Genomic DNA, 25,963 nt, shown 5'->3' with positions numbered 1-25,963 from the left:
ATCTGCCAAGAGATATTGGGAGTGCATTGAGGCCTATGGTGAAAAAGGAAACACTTTCAAGTAAAAACCAGAGAGAAATTTTCTGAGAAACTGCTGGATGGTGTGTGCATTCATCTCACAGAGTTAAACGTTTCTTTGGAGACACCAGTTTGGAAACACTATTTTTGTCCATTGTGTGAATGGAGACTTGGGAACTCATTGAAGTCAAAGGCAAAAATTCAAATATCCTAAGATAAAATCTAGAAGGAAGCTATCTGAGAAACCACTTTGTGATGTGTGCATTTATCTCACAGAGTTAAACTTTCTTTTCATTTAGCAGTTTGGAAACACTGTTTGTGTAGATACTGCAAAGGGATATTGGGGAGCTCATTGAGGCCTATTGTGAAAAAGGAAACATGTTCCCCTTAAAAGTAGAAAGACACTTTTTCAGGAATTGCTTTGTGATGTGTGCATTCATCTCACAGAATTCAACCTTTCTGTGTATTCAGCAGTTTGGAAACCCTGCTTTTGTCCACTCTATGAATGGACACTTCGGAGCTCATTCTTTTGATTCAGCAGTTAGAAAACACTGTTTTGGTCCGTTCTGAGAATGGACATTTGGAAGTCCATTGAAGACAATGGTGAAAAAGCTAATATCCCAGAATAAACACTAGAAGCAAGCAATCTGAGAAATCGCTTTGTGATGTGTGCTTTCACCTGACAGAGTTAAACCTTTATTTTCATTCAACAGGTTACTGTGTCTGTAGAATCTGTGAAGTGATATTCGGGAGTGCATTGAGGTCTATGCTGAAAAAGGAAACATCTTCAGATTAAAACAAGAGGGAAACTTTCTGAGAAACAGCTTTGAGATGTGTTCCTTCATCTCCTAGAGTTAAACCTTCCTTTGGATTCAGCAGTTTAGAAACACTGTTTTTGTAGAAACTGGGAAGGGTTATTTGGGAGTGCATTGAGGACTATGTTGATAAAGAAAACGTCTTCAGATAGAAACTAGAAAGAAGTTTTTTTTGAGAAACTGCTTTGTCATGTGTATATTCATCTCACAGAGTTAAACCTTTCTTTCAATTCAGCGGTTTGGAAGCACTGCTTTTGCTATTCTGCCAAAGGACATTTAGGACCTCTTTGAGGCAAAAAGCAGAAATGCGAATATCACAGGATAAAATCTAGAGGAAAGTTATTTGAGAAACAGCTTTGTGGTATGTGAATTAATCTCACAGTGTTAAATCTTGCTTTTCAGTCAACAGTTTGGAAACACTGTTTTTGAGGAATCTGCACAGGGATATTTTGGATCGCATTGTGGCCTGTGGTGAAAAAGGAAATGACTTCAGATAAACAGAGGAAAGAACTTTCTGAGAAACTTCTTTGTGATGTGTGCATTCATCTCACAGAGTTGTAACTTACTTTGTATTCAGTAGTTTGGAAACACTGTTATTGTCCATTTTGTGAATGGACATTTGGGAGTTCATTGAGTCTATTGGAGAAGAAGCAAATTTCCCAGAATAAAAGGTAGAAGGAAGCTATCTGATAAACTGTTTGTCATGTGTGCACTGATCTCACTGAGTTACACCGTTCCTTTCAATTAGCAGTTTGCAAGCACTGTTTTTGTGGAATCTGCAAAGGAATATTTGGGAGCGCATTGAGGCCTATTTTGAAAAAGGAAATATCTTCAGATAAAAACTACAGAGAAGCTTTCTGAAAAACTGCTTTGTGATGTGTGCATTCATCTCACAGTATTAAAAATTTTCTTACTCTTCACAGATTGGAAAACCTGTATTTCTCCATTCTGTGAATGGTCATTTGGGAGTTTGTCAGGACAAAGGTGAAAAAGGGAATATTCCACAACAAAAACTAGAAGAAAGCTATCTAAGACACTGTTTTGTGATGTATGAATTCAACTCACGCAGTTAAACCCTTCTTTTCATATACAGTTTTTAAACACATTTTCTGTAGTATCTGCAAAGGGATATTTGGAAAGGCATTGAGGCCTATGGTGAAAAAAGAAATTTCTTGACATAAAAACTAGACAGAAGGATTCTGAGAAACTTCTTTGTGATGTGTGCATTCATCTCACAGAGTTAAACCCTTATTTCTATTCAACATATTGGAAGCCCTGTTTTTGTCAATTCTGTGAATGGATATTTGGGAGTTCATTTGGATAGAGGCGAAAAAGGGAATATCCCATGATAAAAGCTAGAAGGAAGCTAACTAACACCGTTTTGTGATGTGTGCATCAAACTAGCAGATTTAACAATTCTTTACATTCAGCAGTTTTTTTAACACTGTTTTTGTAGACTCTACAAAGGGATATTGGGATGGGCATTGAAGTCTACAGTGAAAAAGCTAACTTCTTCGGATAAATATTAACAGAAGCATTCTGAGAAAGTTGTTTGTGATGTGTGAATTCATTTCACAGGGTTAAATATTTCTTTGGATTAAGCACTTAGGAAACAATGTATTAGTCCATTCTGCAAATGGACATTTTGGAGCTCATTGAGGCCAATTGTGAAAAAGTGAACGTCCCAGGATGAACACTAGAAGGAAGCTATCTGAGAAATCACTTTGTGACGTTTGCGTTCATCTCACAGAGTTAAGCCTTTCCTTTCATTCAACAGTTTTAAACACTGTTTTAGTAGAATCTAAAAGGAATATTTGGAAGTGCATTGAGGCCTATGGTGAAAAAACAAACTTCTTCAGATAAAAACTAGACAGAAGAATTCTGAGCAACTTCTTTGTGATATGTGCATTCATCTCATAGTGGTAAACCTTTCTTTTGATCCAGCAATTAGAAAACATTGTTTTGTTTCACTCTGCGAATGGACATTTTGGAGCTCATTGATGCCAATTGTGAAAAAGTGAATGTCTCAGGATGAACACTAGAAGGAAACTATCTGAGAAACTGCTTTGTGATGTGTGAATTTATCTCACAGAGTTACACCTTTCTTTTCATTCAGCAGTTTGTAAGCACTGTTATTGTAGAACCTGTGAAGGGATATGAGAGAGTGCATTGATGCCTATGGTGAGAAAGGAAATATCTTTGGATAAAAACTAGAAAGAAGCTTTCTGAAAAACTGCTTTGTTATGTGTACATTTATCTCACCAAGTTAAACCTTTCTTTCTATTTAGCAGATTGGTAAACCTGTTTTTTTTCCATTCTGCAAATGGACATTTGGGAGCTCATTAGGACAAAGGTGAAAAAAGGAATATCCCATGATAAAAATTAGAAGGAAGCTATCTAAGACACTGTTTTGTGATGTGTGCCTTCAACTCACAGAGTTAAACCATTCCTTTCATTCAGCAGTTTTTAGACACTGTTTTTGTACAATCTGCAAGGGGACTTTTGAAAGCGCATTGAGGCCTGCAGTGAAAAAGCAAACTTCTTCATATAAAAACTAGACAGAATCATTCAGAGAAATTTCTTTGTGATGTGTGCATTCACCTTACAGTGTTAAAACTTTCAATTCAGCAGTTAGTCAACAGGGTTTTGGTCCATTCTGCGAATGGACATTTGGGAGCTTTTTGAGGCCAATGATGAAAAAGGAATATCCCAGGATAAAACACTAGAAGGAAGCCATCTGAGAAATCTCTCTCTGATATGTCCATTTATCTTGAAGAGCTAAACCTTTATTTTCATACAACACGTTGGAAATACTATGTTTGTAGAATCTGTCAGGGAATATTTGGGAGCACATTGAGGTAAATGCTGAAATAGGAAACATCTTTAGATAAAAACAAGAAAGAAGCTGTCTGTAAAACTGCTTTGGGATGTGTTCATTCATCTCCTAGAGTTAAAATTTTCCTTGGATTCAACAGTTTGGAAATACTGTTTTTGTAGAAACTGCAAGGAGATTTTTGGGAGCACATTGAGGCCTATGGTGATAATGAAAACATCTTCAGATAGAAACAAGAAAGAAACTTTCTGAGAAACTCCTTTGTGATGTGTGTATTCATCTCAAGGAGATAAACCATTGTTTCAATTCAGCGTTTTGGTAACTCCGTTTTTGTCCATTCTGCCAATGGACATTTGGGAGCTCTTTGAGGCCAAAGGCAAAAAAGGAAATATCCCAGGATAAAATCTAGAAAGAAGCTATGTGAGAAACAACTTTGTGATGTGGAAATTCATCTTGCAGAGTTAAACCTTTCTTTTCACTCAGCAATGTGTAAACAATGTTTTTGTAGAATCTGCACAGGGATAATTGGGATTGCATTATGGCCTGTGGTGAAAAAGGAAACAACTTCAGATTAAAAGAAGAAAGAAACTTTCTGAGAAACTGCTTTGTGATGTCTGCATTCATCTCACAGAGTTATAACTTTCTTTGTATTTCACAATTTGGAATCGCCGTTTTTGTCCATTCTGTGAATGGATATTTGGGAGCTCATTGTGGCCATTGGAGAAGAAGCGAATATCCCAGGGTAAAAACAAGAAGAAACCTATCTGAGAAACTGCTTTGTGAGGTTTGCATTCACCTCACAGAGTTACACCTTTCTTTTCATTCAGCAGTTTGGAAACACTGTGTTTGTAGAATCTGTGAAGGGATATTTGGGAGCGCTTTGAGGTCTATGGTGAAAAAGGAAATATCTCCAGATAAAAACAAGAAAGAAGCTTTCTGAGAAACTGCTTTGGGATGCATGCATTCATCTCCTAGAGTTAAACATGTCTTTGGATTTGGCACTTTAGAAACACTGTTTTTGTAGAATCTGCCAGAGACTATTAGGAAGCAAATTGAGGCATACAGTTAGAAAGCAAACCTATTTAGGTCAAAACTAGACAGAAACTTTCTGAGAAACTGCTTGGTGATGTGTGCACTCACCTCACAGAGTTATATCTTTCTTTGTATTCAGTAGTTTAGAAACACTGTTTTTGTCCATTCTGCAAATGAACATTTGGGAGCTCAATGAGGCCAATGTTGAAAAAGTGAATATCCCAGGATTAACACTAGAAGAAAGCTACCTGAGAAATCTCTTTGTGATGTGTGCATTCAACTTACAGAATTAAGCATTTATTTTCATTCAGCAGGTTTGAAACACTGCGTTTGTAGAATCTGTGAAGGGATATTTATGAGCACATTGAACTCTATGGTAAAAAAGGAAACATCTTCAGATAAAAACAAGAATGAAAATTTTGGACAAGCTGCTTTAGGATGTGTGCATTCATCTCACAGTGTTAAGACTTTCTTTTCATTCAGCAGTTTGTAAACACTGTTTTTGTCCATTCTGCCAATGGACATTTGGGAGCTCTTTGAGGCCAAAAACAAAAAAGAGAATATCCCAGGATAAAATCTATAAGGAAGCTATGTGAGAAACCCCTTTGTGATGTGTGAATTCATCTCGTTGAGTTACACCTTCCTTTTCATTCAGCAGTTTGAAAAACTGCGTTTGTAGAAACTTCACAGGTATATTTGTGATCATTTCGTGGCCTCTGGTGAAAAAGGAAGCATCTTCAGATAAAAGCAAGAAAGAAGGTTTCTGAGAAACTACTTTGTGATGTGTGCATTCGTCTCACAGATTTATCGCTTTCTTTGTATTCAGCAATGTGGAAACACAGTTATTCTCAATTCTGTGAATGGATATTTGGGAGCTCATTGAGGCCATTGGAGAATAAGTGAATATCCCAGGGTAAATACTAGAAGGAAGCTATCTTAGAAACTGCTTTGTTATGTACCCATCAATCTCACAGAGTTATAGTTTTCTTTTCATTCAGCAGTTTGGAAGCACGTTTTAGTAGAATCTGCAAAGGGATATTAGGGAGTGTATTGAGTCCTATGGTGAAAAATAGACTATCTTCAGATAAAAATTAGAAAGAAGATTTCTGAAAACTGCTTTGTGTTGTGTGCATTCATCTCACAGAGTTAAACATTTCTTTCTTTCTTTTTTTTTTTTTTTTTGAGATGGAGTCTCGCTGTGTCGCCCAGGCTGGAGTGCCGTGGCCGGATCTCAGCTCACAGCAAGCTCCGCCTCCCGGGTTCACGCCATTCTCCCGCCTCAGCCTCCGGAGTAACTGGGACTACAGGTGCCCGCCACCTCGCCCGGCTAGTTTTTTTGTATTTTTTAGTAGAGACGGGGTTTCACCATGTTAGCCAGGATGGTCTCGATCTCCTGACCTTGTGATCCACCCGTCTCGGCCTCCCAAAGTGCTGGGATTACAGGCTTGAGCCACCGCACCCGGCCAAACATTTCTTTCTATTCAGCAGATTGGAACCCTGTTTCTGTCCATTCTGCAGGTGGACATTTGGGAGCTCATTAGGACAAAGGCAAATAAATGAATGTCCCTTGAGAAAAACTAGAAGGAAGCTATCTAAGACACCATTTTGTGATGTGTGCATTCAACTCGCAGAGTTAAATCTTTACTTTCATTCAGCAGTTTTAAACACTCTTTTAGTAGAATATATAAGGGGATATTTGGAAGTGCATTGAGACCTGCAGTGAAAAAAAGAAAACTTCTTAGGATAAAAACTGCACATAAGCATTCTGAGCAACTTCTTTGTGATGTGTGCATTCATCTCACAGTGTTAAACCTTTCTTTCGATTCAGCAGTTAGGAAACACTGTTTTGGTTCATTCTGCCAGTGGACATTTTGGAGCTCATTGAGGCCAATGACAAAAAAGTTAATATCCCAGGATAAACACTAGAAGGAAGTCATCTGAGAAATCGCTTTGTGATGTGAGTGTTCATCTTCCAGAGTTCAACCTTTATTTTCATTCAACAGGTTGGAAACACTGTTTGTAGAATCTGTGAAGGGACATTTGGGAGTGCATTGAGCTCTATGGTGAAAAAGGAAATATCTTCAGATAAAAACAAGAAAGAAGCTTTCTGAGAAACTGCTTTGGGATGTGTGCATTCATCTCCTGGAATTAAACTTTTCTTTGGATTCAGCAGTTTGGAAATATTATTTTTTGTAGAAACTGTGAACAGATATTTGGGAGCACATTGAGATCTATGGTGATAAAGAAACATATTCAGATTGAAACTAGGAAAAAACTCTCTGAGAATCTCCTTTGTGATATGTGTATTCATCTCACAGATATGAAATTTTCCTTCAATCCAGCAGTTTGGAAACACTGTATTTGTCCATTCTGTAAATGGGCATTTGGGAGCTCTTTGAAGCAAAAAGTGAAAAAGTGGATATCCCAGGATGAAATCTAATAGGAAGGTATGTGAGAAACTGCTTTGTGATGCATGAATTCATGTCGCAGAGTTAAACCTTTCTTTTCACTCAGCAGTTTGGAAACACTGTGTTTATTGAATCAGCACAGGGATATTTTGGATCGCATTGTGGCCTATGGTGAAATAGGGAACATCATCACATAAAACGAAGAAAGAAGCTTTCTGAGAAACTAATTTGTGATGTGTGTATTCATCTCACAGTGTTATAACTTTCTTTGTATTCAGGAGTTTGGAAACACCGTTTGTCCATTCTGCCAATGGACATTTGGGAGCTCATTGAGGCCATTGGAGAAAAACCAAGTATCCCAGGGTAAAAACTAGAAGGAAGCTATCTGAGAAACTGCTTTATGATGTGTGCATTAATCTCACAGAGTTATACCTTTCTTTTCATTCAGCCATTTGGAATCACTCTTTTTGTAGAATCTGTGAAGGGATACCAGGGAGAACATTGAGGTCTATGGTGAAAAAGGAAATATCTTCAGATAAAAACTAGAAAGAAGCTTTCTGAAAACTGATTTGTGATGCGTGCATTCAACTCACAGTGTCACAACTTTCTTTCTGTTCAGTAGTTTGGAAACTCCACTTTTGTTCAATATACGAATGGACATTTGGGAACTCATTGAGGTCATTGGAGAAAAAACGAGTATCCCAGGGTAAAAACTAGAAAGAAGCTATCTGAGAAACTGCTTTGTGATGTATGCATTCATCTTGCAGGGTTACACCCTTCTTTTTATTCAGCAGTTTAGAAACACTGTGTTTGTAGAATCTGCAAAGGGATATTTGGGAGTGCCTTGAGGCCTATAGTGAAAAATTAAATATCTTCACATAAAAGCTAGAAAGAAGCTTTCTGAAAACCTGCTTTGTGATGTGGACATTCAGATCACAGAATCAAACCTTTCTTTATATTTAGCAGATTGGAAAACCTGTATTTTCCCCTTCTGCTATCAGGAGAATCTGCCCCCAATTGTCAACGTGGATTCTTTTCTATATCCCTAAGTGTCAGCTGGTCTGAGAAATAAAAGGAAAGAGTAAAAGAGAGAGAAATTTTAAAGCTGGGAGTCTGGGGAAAACATCACATGTTGGCAGGTTCCATGATGCCCCTGAGCAGTATAAACAGCAAGTTTTTATTAGTGATTCTCACAAGGGGATGCAGTGTACAAATATGGTGTGGGTCACAGAGATCACATGCTTCGCAAGGTAATAAAATATCACATAGCAAATGGAGGTAGGGTAACATCACAAGAACACAGGACTGGGTGAAACTGAAATTGCTAATGAAGTTTTGGGCACGCATTGTCACTGATAACATCTTATCAGGAGACAGGGTTTGAGAGCAGAAAACCAGTGTGACCAAAATTTATTAGGCACAAATTTCTTTGTCCTAATAGTAATTGGAGCATTACAGGAGCCCGGGGCTTATTTCATCCCTTTGTCTTCAACCGTAAAAGGCAGCCACCTGCAAAGCGGCCATTTCAGAGGCCAAACCTCAGGGGTGCCTTCTCTTTCTCAGGCATGTACCTTGCTAAGAAAAAGAATTCAGCCATATTTCTCCTATTCACTTGAAAGAGGAGAAATATGGCTCTGTGCTGCCTGGCACACTGGTAGTCAGATTGAAAGGTTATGTCCCTTGTTCCCTGAACTTTACTATTATCCTTTTCTTTTTTGAAGGTGCCCAGATTTCATATTGTTCACACACACATGCTTGTCAACAATACATGCAGTTAATGCAATCATCACAGGGTCCTGAGGTGACACACATCCTCCTCAGCTTATGAAGATGATGGGATTAAGAGTTTAAATTAAAGACAGGCATAGGAGATCACAAGGCTCTTCACTGGGGAAGTAATAAGTGTCCATGAAATTTTCATAATTTATGTTCATGGATTGCAGTAAAGACAGGGGTAAGAAATTACAAAAATATTAATTTGGGGAACAAATAAATGTCCATGAAATATTCACAATTTATGTTCTTCTGCCATGCCTTCAGCCAGTCCCTACGTTTAGGGTCTCTGGCTTCCTGCAACATTCTGCAAGCAGACATTTGGGAGCTCATTAGGACAAAGGTGAAAAAGGGAATATCTCAAGATGAAAACTAGAAGGAAGCTCTCTAAGATACCTTTTTGTGATGTGTGCATCTCACAGAGTTCAACCTTTCTTTTCATTCCGCAGGTTTTAAACACTGTTTTTGTAGAATCTGTAAAGGGATAGTGGAAGTGCATTGAGGCCTATGGAGAAAAGTAAACTTCTTCAGAAAAAAACTAGACAGAAGCATTCTGAGAAGCTTCTTCATGATGTGTGCATTCATCTCACAGTGTTAAACCTTTCTTCAATTCAGGAGTTAGGAAACACTGTTTCTGTCGATTCTGCAAATGGACATTTGGGAGCTCATTGAGGCCAATGGCAAAAAAGTGAATATCCTAGGATAAACACTAGAAGGAAGCCATCCGAGAAATTGCATTGTGACATGGGCATTCATCTCATAGAGTTAAACCTTTATTTTCATTCAACAGGATGGAAACACTGTGTTTTTAGGATCTGTAAAGGCATATTTGGGAGCATATTGAGGTCTATGGTGAATAAGGAACCATCTTCAGATAAAAACAAAATATTTTGAGTAACTGCTTTGGGAAGTGTGCATTCATCTACTAGAGTTAAACTTTCTTTGGGTTCAGAAGTTTAGAAACACTGTTTCTGTAGAAACTGCAAAGGTATATTTGGGAGTGCATTGTGGCCTATGGTGATAAAGAAAACAGCTTCAGAGAGAAACTGGAAGGAAGTTTTCTGAGAAACTGCATTGTGATGTGTGTATTCATCTCAAAGAGTTAAACCTTTCTTTCAATTCAGCAGTTTGGAAACACTGTTTTTGTCCATTCTGCCAATGACATTTGGGAGCTTTTTGAGGCCAAGAGCCAAAAAACGAATATCCCAGGATAAAATCTAGAAGGAAAGTATGTGACAAACAACTTTGGTATGTGTGAATTCATCACACAGAGTTAAACCTTTGTATTTATTCAGCAGTTTTGAAACACTGTTTTTGTAGAATCTACACAGGGATATTTGGGATCGCATTGTGACCTCTGGTGAAAAAGGAAACATCTTCAGATAAAAAGAACAACTAAGCTTTCTGAGAGACTTCTTTGTGATGTGTGCATTCATTTCACAGAGTTAAAACTTTCTTTCTATTCAGCAGTTTGGAAACGCCGTTTTTGTCCATTCTGTGAATGGACATTTGGGAGCTCATTGTGGCAATTGGAGAAAGAGTCAATACTCCAGAGTACAAACTAGAAGGAAGTTCTCTGAGAAATTACTTTGTTATGTGTGCATTCATCTGGCAGTGTTAGACCTTTCTTCTCATTCAGCAGTTTGGAAGCACTGTTTTTGTAGAATCTGCAAAGGGATATTTGGAGCTCATTGAGTTCTATGGTGAAAAAGGAAATATTGTCAGATAAAAACTAGAAGAAAATTTTTTGAGAAACTGCTTTGTGAATTCTGCATTCATTTCACTGAATTAAACTTTTTTTTCTTTTCAGCAGGTAGGAAGCCCTGTGTTTCTCCCTCTGTAAATGGTCATTTGGGAGCTCATTTGGACAAAAGCAAAAAAGGAAATATCCTATGCTAAAAACCAGAGGCATTGTTTTGTGATGTGTGCATTCAACTCCCAGAGTTAAACCTTTCTTTTCATTCAGTAGTTTTTAAACACTGTTTTTGTAGAATCTGCAAAGGGATATTTGGAAGCACTTTGAAGTCTACGGTGAAAAATCAAACTTCTTCAGATAAAAAATTAGACAGACTCATTCTGAGAAATTTCTTTGTGATGTGTGCATTCATCTCACAGAGTTTAACCCTTCTTTCAATTCAGCAGTTTTGTAGCACTGTTTTTGTCCATTCTGCCAATAGATTTTTGGGAGCTCTTTGAGGCCAAAAGGGAAAAAGCGAATATTCCATGATAAAATCTAGAAGGAAGCTATGTGAGAAACTACTTTGTGATGTGTGAATTTATATCACAGAGTTAGACCTTTCATCTCATTCAGCTGTTTGGAAACACTGTGTTTATTGAATCAGCACAGGGATATTTTGGATCGCATTGTGGCCTATGGTGATATAGGGAACATCTTCACATACAGCGACGAAAGAAGCTTTCTGAGAAACTAATTTGTGATGTGTGTATTCATCTCACAGTGTTATAAGTTTCTTTGTATTCAGCAGTTTGGAAACACCTTTTGTGTCCATTCTTTGAATGGACATTTGGAGCTCATTGAGACCATTGGAGAAAAAGAAAATATCCCAGATTAAAAACTACAAGGAAGCTATCTGAGAAACTGCTTTGTGATGTGTGCGTTCATCTCACAGAGTTACACCTTTCTTTTAATTCAGCAGTTTTGAAGCATTGTTTTTGTAGAATCTGAGAAGGGATATTTGGGAGTACATTGAGGCTTATGGTGAAAAAGGAAATACCTTCAGATAAAAACTAGAAAGAAGCTTTCTGAAAAACTGCTTTGTGAAGTGTGCATTCACCCCACAGTATGAAACCTTTCTTTCTATTCAGCAGATTGGAAATCCCTTTTTTGTCCATTCTACTATTGGGAGAACCCACCCTGGATAGTCAACATGGGCTCTTTTCTATTTCCTTAAGCATCGACTGGCCTGAGAAATAAAGGGAAAGATTACAAGAGAGAGAAATTTTAAAGCTGGGTGTCTGCAGGAGATATAACATGTCAGCAGGTTCCATGATGTCCCTGAGCCATAAAACCAGCAAGTTTTTATTAGTGATAGTCAAAAGGAGAGGGAGTGTATGAATAGTGTGTGCGTCACAGAGATCATATGCTTCAAAGATAATAAAATATCACAAAGCAAAGGGAGGCAGGATGAGATCACAGGACCACAGGACAGGGCAAAATTAAAATTGCTGAAGAAGTTTAGGACACGCATTGTCATTGACAGCATCTTATCAGGAGAAAGGGTTTGATAGCAGACAACCAGTCTGACCAAAATTTATTAGGTGGAAATTTCCTCGACCTAATAAACTTGGGAGCACTATGGGATACCAGGGCCTATTTCAGCTCTTTTTCTTTGACCATAAAAGACAGCCACCCCCAAAGCAGTCATTTTAGAGGCCTACCCTCAGGGTCACATTCTCTTTCTCAGGAATTTTCTTTGCTGAGAAAAAGAATTCAGTGATATTTCTCGTATTTGCTTTTGAAAGAAGATTAATATGGTCTGTTCTGCCTGGCTCACCGACATTCAGAGCTTAATTTTATCTCCTCTGTTCCCTGAATCTTGCTGTTATCCTGTTCTTTTTTAAAGATGCGCAGATTTCATATTGGTCAATCATAAATGCTCTTCAAACAATTTGTGTAATTAATGCAATCCTCACATGGTTCTTCTCAGTTTACAAATATGATGGGATTAAGAGATTAAAGTAAAGACAAGCATAGGAAATCACAAGGGTATTGATTGGGGAAGTGATAAGTGTCCATGGTATCTTCATAATATATGTTCAGAGCTTGCAGTGAAGACATGTATAACAAATTATAAGATATTAATTTGGGGAACTAATAAATGTCCATGAAATCTTCACAATTTATATTCTTCTGCTATGGCTTCAGCCAGTCCCTCCATTCAGGATCCCTGGCTTCTGGCAACATCTCTCCTTTTCTTTTTATATAAATGTGCCATGGTGATGAAGGCTTGTTCTTTATCTCAATTTTGAAGCAGGATTATTTGACTGGCCCAGCACACTAAAAACAAGCCAATTAAACAGATAAACATAATTCCAAAATCTACTACAATGGAGTCTCTAGTAGACTTAATCCAAGTCATGGGGTTTAATCCATAAAGATTTTCTGGCACCTGATCTAACAACTTAGCTCTGAGCACAATGTAGAAGTGACTTTGAGTGGATTCAAAAATTTGTTTCTTTAATTTAGTTATGTCCAATGATAAATTACCTTCCCTACCCAGAAGATGTCCTTTGACCATTTCCCATGAATCATCAGTCTTGTTATAGGAATACAGGGTGCTACAGAAATCAGAGGTATTCCAGTCACACTGCATTTGCATATGATGTTCGAGACTCAGTACCCAATTTCCAAATTAAATAATGGACTGTCTTAAATCAATAATTTGACTAGCCAATTTTTGATCAATGCCTTGTCAAAATGGGAGTTAATACAAATGACAATCAATGCATTGGACAGTTTGATTGTTCATCCAAAATTTTCATATTTCCCACTAACAGCGTGTAAGGGGGCTTAACACAACTCTGATCAGGTTGGAGGTAGGTAAAGCAGAATGTCTGAATCTACATTGATACTGAGAGATGGGGGGTAGTAGCGGGGCAACAGACAGAATAATTTCCTCTTCCCATACTCACAGTCCAGACATGGCAACAGCCAATTTCCAAAGTTCTGGGTGTTTTGGGCTCAGAATGAGGAGTATCATAGGAGGCCTTGGAGGCGGTAATGTCTTTATCTTCCCACTTTAAGGGACAGAATGAAGTGAAGCTCCTATGCAAAGTGGAATGATGATTCTCGTTCTCCCAATAAGAAATAAAACAAGCAGCCTTCAGGCATTGTTTTCCGCCAGAGGAGCAATTGTTTTTAAATAGCCCTTTGGTGCCCAATCTGTTATTAAACCATATGAGTCATTTTTTAATATTACTGCATGTGAGTTAACACAATATTCCCAAATTAAAGTTTTAGATGGGCCCTCAAAACTTTTAGGGCATGATTTTCCTGCAGGTTTATATTGAAAGTATGGGGTATCTCCCAGTACTCCTCCTTTGATTTGTTTTAAGGAGAAAGGGAGAGGCCAGAGACCAAAAGTCCCGGTTCCTCTGTAGCTGATTTATCCAGAAAAAAAGCAGCCAAGACTTGAGTTTCTAGATTGATACAACTAGCTGCATGTCTAAGGCACAGAGGGGGGTATTTATAATGCATGGTAACATTAAATGCAGTACCTTCTTCTCCTGGTTGAGTAGGGCAACAGTCAGATGTAGCTCCAGACATCTATACACTGTTGTTAGTGCAGATTTCCGCAGGAGCATCCATCCAGATGAGAGGTCGAATAAGTGGAGGAAAAGACACATAAGCCCAATAAGAAAAATTATGTGTAGCAGGTAAATCAGTGTGAGAGGAAACTGGTAAGACAGAAAGTATGAAAAGGAGAATCATTAAACAAAATCCATTGTAAGTGAGATTGGGTGCTGAAGGAGGAAGAGAAAAGCAGAGAGATGTTATTTTCAGGCTAACAGAAATGGTGATAATTTAGGTTTGTAAGGAGAAAAAGAAAGGTAATTAGAAGTGGGACTAATTAGCTGGGTTTCCATTGTCATCAGAGAGGACTGAATCAGACTCATTGTGATTTGATGTGCCTGCTTCTGAGGAGTCAGCACAGATCTCACCACGTCAGAGGTGGTCTCTGACATAGACATCTTTTTCCTGTAGTTTTTGTTGTCAGTATTTACCCAAAGTTTGAGTCTCCTGGTGGGTACCCAGACAGGGGATTGATGATTCCTGGTGAAACACAAGCGTATCCTCTTCCCCATGTTATATTTGTGCCAGGTTCCCAAGTATTGGTTTGGGAGTTTTTCCATAACACTGGCTTGCCTTCATTTGGGGAGAATTTCTTGCCTGTATAATGGCATTCAGCTGCAGTTAGGGCATTATCTTGAGGAACATTTAAAAAATTTAAAGTAAACAATGCCAAATGTAACTTGAAGTGGGGGCTGGATAAATCATACTTTCATTGTTCAGACTGTTTGAACAATTGAGTTTTTAAAGTGCAATTGTCCCATTCCACCACAACCTGTCCCTGAGGATTCTAAGGGATTCCAGTAATATAGGAAATTCCCTAGAGTCGCATGAATAAAGCAAAAGCTTTACTAACATATCCAGGGGCGTTGTCTGTCTTCATTTGATATGGAAGCCCTATAATGGCAAAGCAAGAGTACAGATGGTTTTAAACATGGGCAGTGCCTTTCCCTGTTTGGCAAGTAGCCCAGATGAAACTTGAGAAGGTATCTACAGAAACATGTACATATGACAGTCTGCCAAAGAGCTAACATGAGTCACATCCATGTGTCATAAATCATTAGGACTTAGGCCTCTGGGATTAATGTCAGGTTCTTGATTTGGAAGTACAAAGACATGGCACTGAGGGCAGCTGTGAACAATAAGCTTAATCTGTTTCCAGGCAAGGGCAAATTTATCTTTTAATCCAGCAGCTTTGACATGAGTGAGATTATGGAACTCTTGAGTTTAAAGAGTTGTAAAAGAGACCAAACAGTGGACTTTTTGGTTACCAGTAAACATGGATTCTGGTAAAGTGGTATGAGATCTAGTATGTGTAATATAGAAAGGGTGTCTACGTTGGTGAACCACTTGTTGTAACCTTGAAAATAATGAAGCCAAATCAGAATTTTCAATATGTTTGATAGTAGCAGTTTCTATATTTTTATTGGCGTGTACAACATAAGCAGAATCAGAGACAATATTTAAAGGGTTGGGGAAATCCTGTAAGGCAGTAATCACAGCAATTAACTCCGCCTTTTGAGCAGAAGTGTAAGAGGTAGAAATAAACTTGTCTGTAGGACATACATAACCAGCATTGTCATTCCTAGAGCAATCAGTGAACTCTGAATTGGCCTCAGGAATGGGCTGATCTTTGGTTAATCGAGGAACCACCAAAGATATTATTTTTATAAAATTAAACAATTTGTTTTTTGGATAATGATTGTCAATAGAGCCAATAAAATCTGCCAATTGAATTTGCCACAGTACGGAATGTTGAAAGGCAGCTTGAACTTTCAACCAATTTAAAGGAACTACAATTAAATTTGGGTCAAATCCCGAAACTGAAGTATTCTACACTGAGCCTGTCCAATTAATATGGCTATTTGTTCCAGATAGACAAGGTTTTTGACACAGAATGAGGAAGAAAACGTCACTCTACTAAATCATTATGTTGAACTATTAGTCCAGTAGCGAAGTGTAATGAAGTGAAAACCAGAAGCTGAAAAGGCTGAAACGGCTGTACTCTAGAAAACTGGGTGATCTGGATACTTTCCTCTATGAGTTCCAGTTCTGGTAAAGCCTCAAAGGTCAAAGTCCTGGGACTGTGGAGATTGGAATCTCCCCACAGCATAGAAAACAGTTAGACAGCACATAGGTCAGAATACCTAAAGAAAGTCTTCAATAATTAATGTTACCCAAAACTTTTTGGAAGTCATTGAAAGTTTTCAAGGAATATCTCCTAATTTGAACTTTCTGAGGTCGTTTATCGACGACCATTCCAAAATATTGAACAGGAGTGGTCTGTTGAATTTTATCCTGAGCGATGTGTAATCCAGCCTCTGTAACACAGCGGCTCAAAATTTGATAACAGTCAATTAATTGTTTATCAGTGGGAGCAGCAATTAAAATATCATCAATATAATGAAGAATATAGGCCTGGGGAAATTGAGTTTGAACTAGTGAAAGCACTTGTCCGACATAAAGCTGGCAGATTGTAGGGCTATTCAGCATTCCCTGAGAAAGTACTTTCCATTGACAACAAACTGCAGGCTCCTGATTATTGATAGATGGTATGGTAAAAACAATATTTTCACAATTCGATTTATGTAAAGCCATATGAAAAAACAATCTTTAAGGTCAGTAACTATGAGAGGCCAATTTTTAGAAATTAAAGCAGGGTTAGGCATGTGGGGTTAGATGGCTCCCACAGGTTTAATTATAGCATTAATGGCCCTTAAATCAATTACCATCTGCCACTTGCCTGATTTCCTTTTTACTAGAAACACAGGAGAATTTCAGGGTTAAAGAGAGGGTTCCACATTTCCAAGTTGTAACTGTTCAGAAACCAATTGAGTTAAAGCCTCCAATTTTTCTTTATAAATTGGCTACTGCTGAATCCAGATTTCTATTGTAAAGAGATAGGATTAGGAGGTGTGACAGCAGTCACCACTATAAAGGATGACCTAAACTCACCCTGTTTTCTTTTATAGTAACTGGGAGGGATTTAGTAATCCCTTCATTCTTTGGACCAAGACCGAGCCCAGGAACAAACCCCATATTTTCCATCATATGTTGCCTTGGAGCTCTACAAATGTTATGTGGAATATTAATTTCAGCCCCCCCCCATTGTGCCAGTAAATCTCTACCCCAAAGATTAATGAGAATTGGCCTGAAATAGGGCTGAATTTTACCCTTTTGACCATCAGGGTCAGTGCAAGGCAAGATAAATATACTCTCATTAAACTTTCTTGGCTTTTCCAACACCTACTAGTCCCAAGTTAGTGGGATGTTTAAACCAGGAGGAAGGCCATAAACTAGAGGAAATAACAGAAACATCAACACCAGTATCTACTGGCCTTCAAACTTTCTTCCTTGAATGTGTATGGTGCAGGTGGGTCATTGTTTAGAAATTACATTAATCCAATAAGTGACCGTTTCACTACCAGATCCCATTCCAGGGCCACGTGTCTTATCTCCTTTGTTTAAAATGATATTAGGTAGTAAAAGCAATTGAGCAATTGACTCACCAGCCGGAATGGAAACAGGAACCTTGACAGACACAATTAATTTAATCTCATCAATGGAATCAGAATTAATGAGACAAGTATGAATGATGATACCTTTAGCAGAGTTGGATGCCCTACCTAACACCAGACCCACTGAACCTTGAGGTACAGGGCCAGTGACCCCTGTGGGGACAATTAAAGGCAAAAAGTTAGGTAGTAAATTCAGAGGAATAGTAATAGAGAGATCAACTCCTCCACCCTCTACCGTGGAGGTGGACAAGCATTGTACTGAGAGAGAAGGAGAGCCTGGGACCCATTTGGGTTGGCTGTAGGTAAGTTTGTTTGTGCTGGGGGTTGCATTGGAACTGCCTGAAGTGTAAACACAACACTGGTCTGAATCTGAAGCATCACATTTGATGTCAGAGCCTGGGACTGGCACCACTCCCCATTTCTCTGGTGTTGTGACAGGGGGTTTCCATCTATATCATACTTAGAGTGGCAATTATTTGCCCAATGTTTACCTTTGCAACAATGTGGGCGAACAGTAGCAGCAGCATTTGGCCATCTTTGTTGAACGCACTGGCCACTTTTAAGTTTTTAACAGTGCAATGTTTTCGAGTATGACCAAGTTGGCCACAATGATAGCAGGCTCCAAGAAAAGAATTAGTGGGACTAGTTTTGTTGCTGTCCTTCATGGCCTATGCCCACAGAATAGCTTTGTGGATGTCTGATCCAATGCCTTCACAAACTTTAATATATGCAAGCAGCACCTCGTGACCAGGTAAAGTTTGTCGTTGGACAGAATGCAAGGTCATTTTACACTCATGGTTTGCATTTTCAAAAGGTAGCATACAAAGGACAGTACCTTGAGTGCACTCATCAGAGACAGATTTTTCAACAGCATCTTGTAATTTAGCTAAAAAATTAGGGTATAATTCAGAGTGACCTTGTTTAACTGTGGTAAAAGAAACAGGAGTTTGGCCTGGAGCGTATAATTTATCCCAAGCTCTCTTACATACCTTTGTTACTTGTTCCATGGTAAGAGCATCAAAGTTTAAGTGGGCATAAGTATCAGAGAAACTATTGGAGCCTGTGAGTTGAGCCTGAGTAACAAGAATGCCATTAGTCTGATTTAATTGAGCCTACAAATGAGCCTCTTCTGACCACGAAATACAAAATTTTAAATGCTGAGATGGGGTCAGAACAGCTTTTGCCAAAACGTCCCAATGTAAAGGAAGTAAAGTGACCTCCGTACTTGTAATACCATTTTAACATAAGAGAGGTAGGACCACACTGAGTACAAGCATCCTTAAATTCTTTTATAAAGGTAAGATTAAGAGGTACGTAATGATGCATCTATACCCCTTGGAAGATAGGCGGGTCTAGCGCAACTGAATAAGTCCACATGTCTAATCCACTTGTTTCTTTGTTTTGGTGTAATAAGTGTTGCATTGAAGTTTTGAGAGAGGTATCTGAGATGGAATCAGCATAGAAGTGACATGAAAAACATGCATAGATCAGAGAAACTGAGGGGGAGGGGTCAGACCAGAATGAGAGTGTGAGAAAGGGGGGTTGAGGGAGCAGAAGGAGTACAAGTATACTGTTGATTACTGGTGTTCATGTGTGAAGAAGGGTACAAAGAAGCAGGCTGAGTGGATGGCAAAGTGACCGGTTGAGGAACCAAAATGACAGGACGGTGAGGGACTGAAGTGGATGGGAGAGGGCCTGAAGAATTATGGGTAAATTGTAGTTTGGTCCCAGAGCCATTAAGTGACTCTGGAGGTTTGAAGAGAGAAGAGTTAGCATATATATGGATATATATGGTGCTGGGCTCTGTGAATTGGGGCCACAGTCACTGCAAGTACTGGCTGTTCATGAAAAGAAATAAGATCATCATGGGTGACGGGAATCCAAAGTCACCAGAGTTAGACATTCAATTTTCAACAATGTCAGGTGGGGGAGGAGTAGCCAAAGGGAGAGGCTGGTCAGATAATGAAGGCCATGTGGGAGAGGAAGGTTGTGGAAGAGGTGGAGGATTGTCAGATTCAGAAAACAGTGGTAACTGTAGGGGATCATGGGATTGGTATGTCATCAGGATGGCATGCACCAAGGCCCAATCACCCCAAACAGAGTTGGGAACATAATTCCCTGTGGAGACGAGTTCCCTGAATGTTGCACCAACACGATCCCATGGTTCTACATCTAAGGTTCCTTTTTCAAAAAACAATGACAGAATTGTTCCACTGTCCTGAATAGAGTGACCATATTTTCCATAGGCACTTGAACATTGCCCTGCTTTAACAAGAGTTTAATATAGCAGAGATAAGCATTTTGTTTAGACTCCACGTGACCCATAGGTAACCTGGAGCATATACAGAGTACTCACCAGTCATCAGGGAGTCGATCATACATATCTGTGGACCAGACTGATACCATTTCTCTGCACCTACCAAAGGGAATCGGGTACCCACATACACTTAGGAAAAAAGAAAAAAACACATTGGAGTACCAGATATCGGCAGAACCCACCCATGATAGTCAATGTGGGTTCTTTTCTATTTCCCTAAGCATTGGCTTGTCTGAGAAAAAAAGGGAAAGGGTACGAGAGAGAATTGTTAAAGGTGAGTGTCCGGGGCAGATATCTCACGTTGGCAGGTTCCGTGATGTTCATGAGCCATAAAACCAGCAAGTTTTTTTAGTGATTATCAAAAGGGGAGGTGGTGTATGAATAGGGTGCAAGTCATAGAGGTCACGTGCTTCACAAGCTAATAAAAAAATCACAAAGCAAATAGAGGCAGGGTAAGATCACAGGACAACAGAATGGGTCAAAATTAAAGTTGCTAATGAAGTTTCGGGCATTCATTGTTATTGATAACATCTTATCAGGAGACAGGACTTGAGAGCAGACAACGGGTCTGACCAAAATGTATTAGGTGGGAATCAACTCATTCTAATAAGCCTGGGATCACTATGGGAGACTGGGGCTTATTTCATCCCTTTGTCTTTGACAGTAAAAAGCAGCTGCCCCCAAAGCGGCCATTTTAGAGGCCTACCTTCACGGGTGCATTTTCTTTCTCAGGGAAGTTCCTTGTTGAGAAAAAGAATTCAGTGATATTTCTCCTATTTGCTTTTGAAAGAAGAGAAATATGGTCTGTTCTGCCTGGCTCACCAGCATTCAGAGTTTAAGATTATTTCTCTTGTTCCCTGAACATTGTTGTTATTCTACTGTTTTTTCAATTTGCCCAGATTTCATACTGTTCAGAAACATGCTCTTCAAAAACCTTGTGCAGTTAACTCAATGATCACAGGAAACTGAGGCGACATACAGCCTCCTCAGCATAGGAAGATGATGGGATTAAAAGATTAAAGTAAAGACAGGCATAGGAAATCACAAGGGTATTGATTAGGGAAGTGATAAGTGTCCATGAAATCTTCATATTTTACGTTAAGAGATTGCAGTAAAGGCAAGGGTAAGAAATTATAAAAGTTTTCATTTGGGGAACTAATCAATGTCCATGAAATATTCAAAATTTATGTTCTTCTGCCATGGCTTCAGTCAGTCCCTCCGTTTGGAGTCCCTGATTTCCCACAACATTCTGCAAACGGACATTTGGAAGCTCATTAGGACAAAGCTGAAAAAGGGAATATCCCAAGGAAAAACCTAGAAGGAAGCTATATAAGACACCACTTTGTGATGTGTGCATTCAAATCACAGAGTTAAAACTTTCTTTTCATTCAGCAGGTTTTAAACACTGTTTGTGTAGAATCTGCAAATGGCTCATTGGAAGTTCATTGAGGCCTTTGGTGAAAAAGGAAATATCTTCAGGAAAAAAACTAGAAAGAAGCTTCCTGAAACTGCTTTGTGATGTGTGCATTCATCTCACAGAGTTAAACATATATTTTCATTCAACAGGTTGGAAACACTGTGATTGCAGAATCTGTGGAGGGATATTTTGGGGCCCACTGAGGTCTATGTTGAAAAAGGAAATATCTTCAGATAAAACTAAGAAAGATGCTTTCTGAGAAGTTGTTTTAGGATGTGTGCAGTCACCTCCTAGATTGAAACCTGTCTTTGGATTCAGTTGTTTAGAAACACTGTTTTTGTAGAAACTGAGAAGGGATATTTGGGATTGCATTGAAGCCTATGGTGATAAAGTGAACCTCTTCAGATAGAAACTAGAAAGAAGCCTTCCAAAAAATTCCTTTGTCATGTGTCTATTCATCTTAGAGAGTTAAAAGTTTATTTCAATCCTGCAGTTTGGAAGCATTGCTTTTGTCCTTTCTGCCAAAGGACATGTGGGAGCTCTTTGAGACCAAAAGCAAAAAAAAAAAAGGAATATCAAAGATCACATCTAGAAGGACGCTATGTGAGAAACCACTTTGTGACATGTGAATTCATCTCGCAGAGTTAAAGATTTCTTTTCAGTCACTAGTTTCAAAACACTGTTTTTGTAGAATCTACACAGGGATATAAAGGATAGCATTGTGGACTATGCTGAAAAGGGAAATATCATTAGATAAAAAAAAGAAAGGAGCTTTCTGAAAAACTGCTTGGTGATGTGTGCATTCACTTCACAGAGTTATAACTTTGTATCTTTTTATTCAGCAGTTTGGAAACAGTGTTTTCTTACCATCTCTGAAGAGATATTTGGTAGCACATTGAGGCCTCCTGTGAAAAAGGAAACATCTTCAGATAAATAGTAGAAAGAAGCTTTCTAAGAAACTGCTTTGTGATGTGTCCATTCACCTCACAAAATTAAATGTTTCTTTGGATTCAGCAGCTTGTAACACTGTTTTAATCTATTCTGTGAATGGACATTTTGGTAATCTTTGAGGCCAATGGCAAAAAAGTGAATATCACAGAATAAAACTAGAAGGAAGTTATCTGCCAAACCTACTTGTGATTTTTACATTCATCTCACAGAGTCAAACATTTCTTTTCATTCAGCAGCTTGGAAACAGTGTTTTCTTGGATTCTCCGAAGAGACATTTGGTAGCGATTTGTGGCCTGTGGTGAAAAAGGAAATATCTTCAGATAAAAACTAGAAAGAAGCTTTCTGAGAAACTACTTTGTGTTGTGTGCATTCATCTCACAGAGTTAAACCTTTCTTTGCATTCAGCAGTTTGGGAACACTGCTTTTGTCCATTCTGCAAGTGGATATTTGGGAGATCTTTGATGCCAGTGGAGAAAAGGGGAATATCCCAGGACAAAAACTAGAAGTAAGCTATCTGGCAAATCAACTTGTGATTTATGCATTCGTCTCACAGAGTTAAATGTTTATTATCATTCCACAGTTTGGAAACAGTGTTTTTTTGTATTCTGCAAAGAGAAACATGGTGGCTTTTTGAGGCCCATGGTGAAAGGGGAAATATCTTGCTAGAAAGAGTGGAGAGAAGCTTTCTGAGAAACTGCTTGTTGATGTTGTCGTTCATCTCACAGAGTTAAACCTTTCCTTGGATTCAACAGTGTGGAAACACTATTTTTATTTATTCTGTGAATGGACATTTTGTAGCACATTGAGGTCAGGGTGATAAAGTGAATATCCCAAGATTAAAACTAGAAAGAAGATATGTGAGAAACTGATTTTGGATGTGTACATTCATCTCGCAGAAGTAAACCTTTATTTTCATTCAGCAGTTTGGAAACCTTCTTTTTGTAGTATCTGTGAAGGTGTATTCTGGGGCACATTGAGGCCAAAGGTGAAAAAGGAAATATCATCAGATGAAAACTAGAAAGAATCATTCTGAGAAACTGCTCTGTGATGTATGCATCCATCTGACAGAGTTACACCTCTCTTTTGATGCAGCAGTTTGGGAAGAATGTTTTTGCCCATTCTGTGAAAGGACATTTGGGAGTTCTCTGAGGCCAATGGTGAGATTGCACATAACCCAAGACAAACACTAGAAGGAAGTTATCTGACAAACTGACCTGTGAATTGTGCATTCCTCTCAGAGTGTTAAACGTTTCTTTTCACTCAGCAGTTTGGAAACACCTTTTTCTTACAATCTGCAAACAGATATTCTGTAGTGCATTGCTGTCTCCAGTGAAAAACAGATGTCTTCAAATAAATAGTAGAAAGAAGCATTCTGAGAAACTGCTTTGTGAAGTGTGCATTTACAGCCCACAGTTAATCGTTTCTCTGTATTCAGCCATTTTGCAAAACTGTTTTTGTCTATTCTGTGAATGGACATTTGGTAGGTCTTTGAGGCCAATGGTGAAAAAGCGAATATCCCAGGACAAAAACTAGGAGAAAGTTATCTGGCAGATTGACTTGTGATTTGTGCATTCATCTCACAAATTTAAAGATTGCTTTTCATTCAGCAGTTTGGAAACACTATTTTCTTACAATTTGCAAAGAGATACTCTGCAACTCATTGCAATATCCCGTGAAAAACAAATGTCTTCAAATAAATCATAGAAAGAAGCTATCTAGGAAAGTGCTTTGTGATGTGTGCGTTTATCTCACAGAGTTAAACATTGCGTTGCATTCAGCAGTTTTGGTAACACGGCTGTTGTGTTGTCCAATCTGCAAATGGAAGTTTTGGTGCTCTTTGAGGTGAATGGCAAAAAAGCAAATATCCCAGGATAAAAACTAGAAGGAAGTTATCTGAGAAACCGACTTCTGATTTGTACATTCATCTCACAGAGTTAAACATTTCTTTTCCTTCAGCTGTTTGGAAGCAGTGCTTTCTGGGATCCTCAGAGGAGTTATTTGGTAGTGCTTTCAGGCCTACGTGAAAAAGGAAATATCTTCAGAAAAAAACTAGAAAGAAGCTTTTAGAGAAACTGTTCAAGATGTGTGTAGTCATCTCACAGAGTTAAAACTTTCTTTGCATTCAGCAGTTTGGGAACACTGTTTTTCTCCTTTCTGTGAATAGACATTTGGGAGATCTTTGAGGCCAATGGTGAAAAAGTGAATATCCAAGGATTAAAAACTATAAGGAAGTTATCTGACAAACCTACCTGCGATGCATGCATTCATCTCACAGAGTTCAACCTGTCTTCTCATTCAGCAGCGTGGAAAAACTGTTTTATTAGAATCTGTGAAGAGATATTCGGTAGTGCTTTGAAGCCTCCTGTGAAAAAGGAAATGTCTTCAGATAAATAGTACAAAGAAGCTTTCTGAGGAACTGCTTTGTGATGTGGGCGTTCACCTCACAGTGTTAAACGTTTCTCCATATTCAGCAATTTGGTAACACTGTTTATGTACATTCTGCGAATAGACATTTGGGAGCTCTTGGAGGAGAATGGTGAAAAAGTGGATATACCAAGACAAGAACTAGAAGGAAGTTATCTGACAGATCAACTAGTGATTTGTGCATTTATCTGACAGAGTTAAAGATTTAATTTCATTTGACAGTTTGCAAACTGTGTTTTCTTGTATTTTTGTAGAGATATTTGGTAGTGCTTTGAGGCCTACAGTGACAAGGAAACATCTCCTGAGAAACACTAGGGAGAAGCTTTTTGAGAAACTGCTTTGTGATGTGTGCAATCATCTCAGCAAAAAAGTGAATATTCCAGGATTTAAAACTAGAAAGAAGATACTGGTAAACTGCCTTGTGATATGGGCATTCATCTCACAGAGTTACAGATCTCTTTTAAAGCAGCAATTTGGGAACAATGTTTTTGTCCATCCTGCAAAAGGACATTTGGGAGCTCATTGAGGTCAATGGCGAGATAGCAAATAACCCAGGACAAAGACTAGAAGGAAGTTATCTAACAATCCAACCTGTGATTTGTGCATTCCTCTCACAGAGTCACACCTTTCTTTCCACTCAGCAGTTTGGAAACACTGTTTTCTTACACTCTACGAAGAGATATTCTGGAGCGCATTGCAATCTCCTGTGAAAACAAATGTTTTTAGATAAATAGTAAAAAGAAGCTTTCTGAGAAACTGCTTGTGATGTGTGCATTCACCTCACAGAATTAAACGTTGCATTATATTCAGCAGTTTTGGTAATACTGTTTTTGTCCATTCTGCGAATGGACGTTTTGGTGCTCTCTGAGGTGAATGCCGAGAAAGCGAATATCCAAAGATAAATACTAGAAGGAAGTTATCTGACAAACCGACTTTTGATTTCTACATTCATCTCACAGAGTTAAACATTTCTTTCCCTTCAGCAATTTGGAAGCAGTGCTTTCTGGGATTCCTAGAAGAGATATTTGGTAGCACTTTCAGGCCTACAGTGAAAAAGGAAATATCTTCAGATTAAAACTAGAAAGAAACACTCTGAGAAACTGCTTTGTGGTGTTTGCATTCATCTCAAAGTGTTAAACCTTTCTTT

This window comes from Theropithecus gelada, chromosome 19, assembly GCF_003255815.1.
Source record: "Theropithecus gelada isolate Dixy chromosome 19, Tgel_1.0, whole genome shotgun sequence".
Lineage (NCBI taxonomy): Eukaryota > Metazoa > Chordata > Mammalia > Primates > Cercopithecidae > Theropithecus > Theropithecus gelada.
This window is presented reverse-complemented; position numbering follows the sequence as displayed.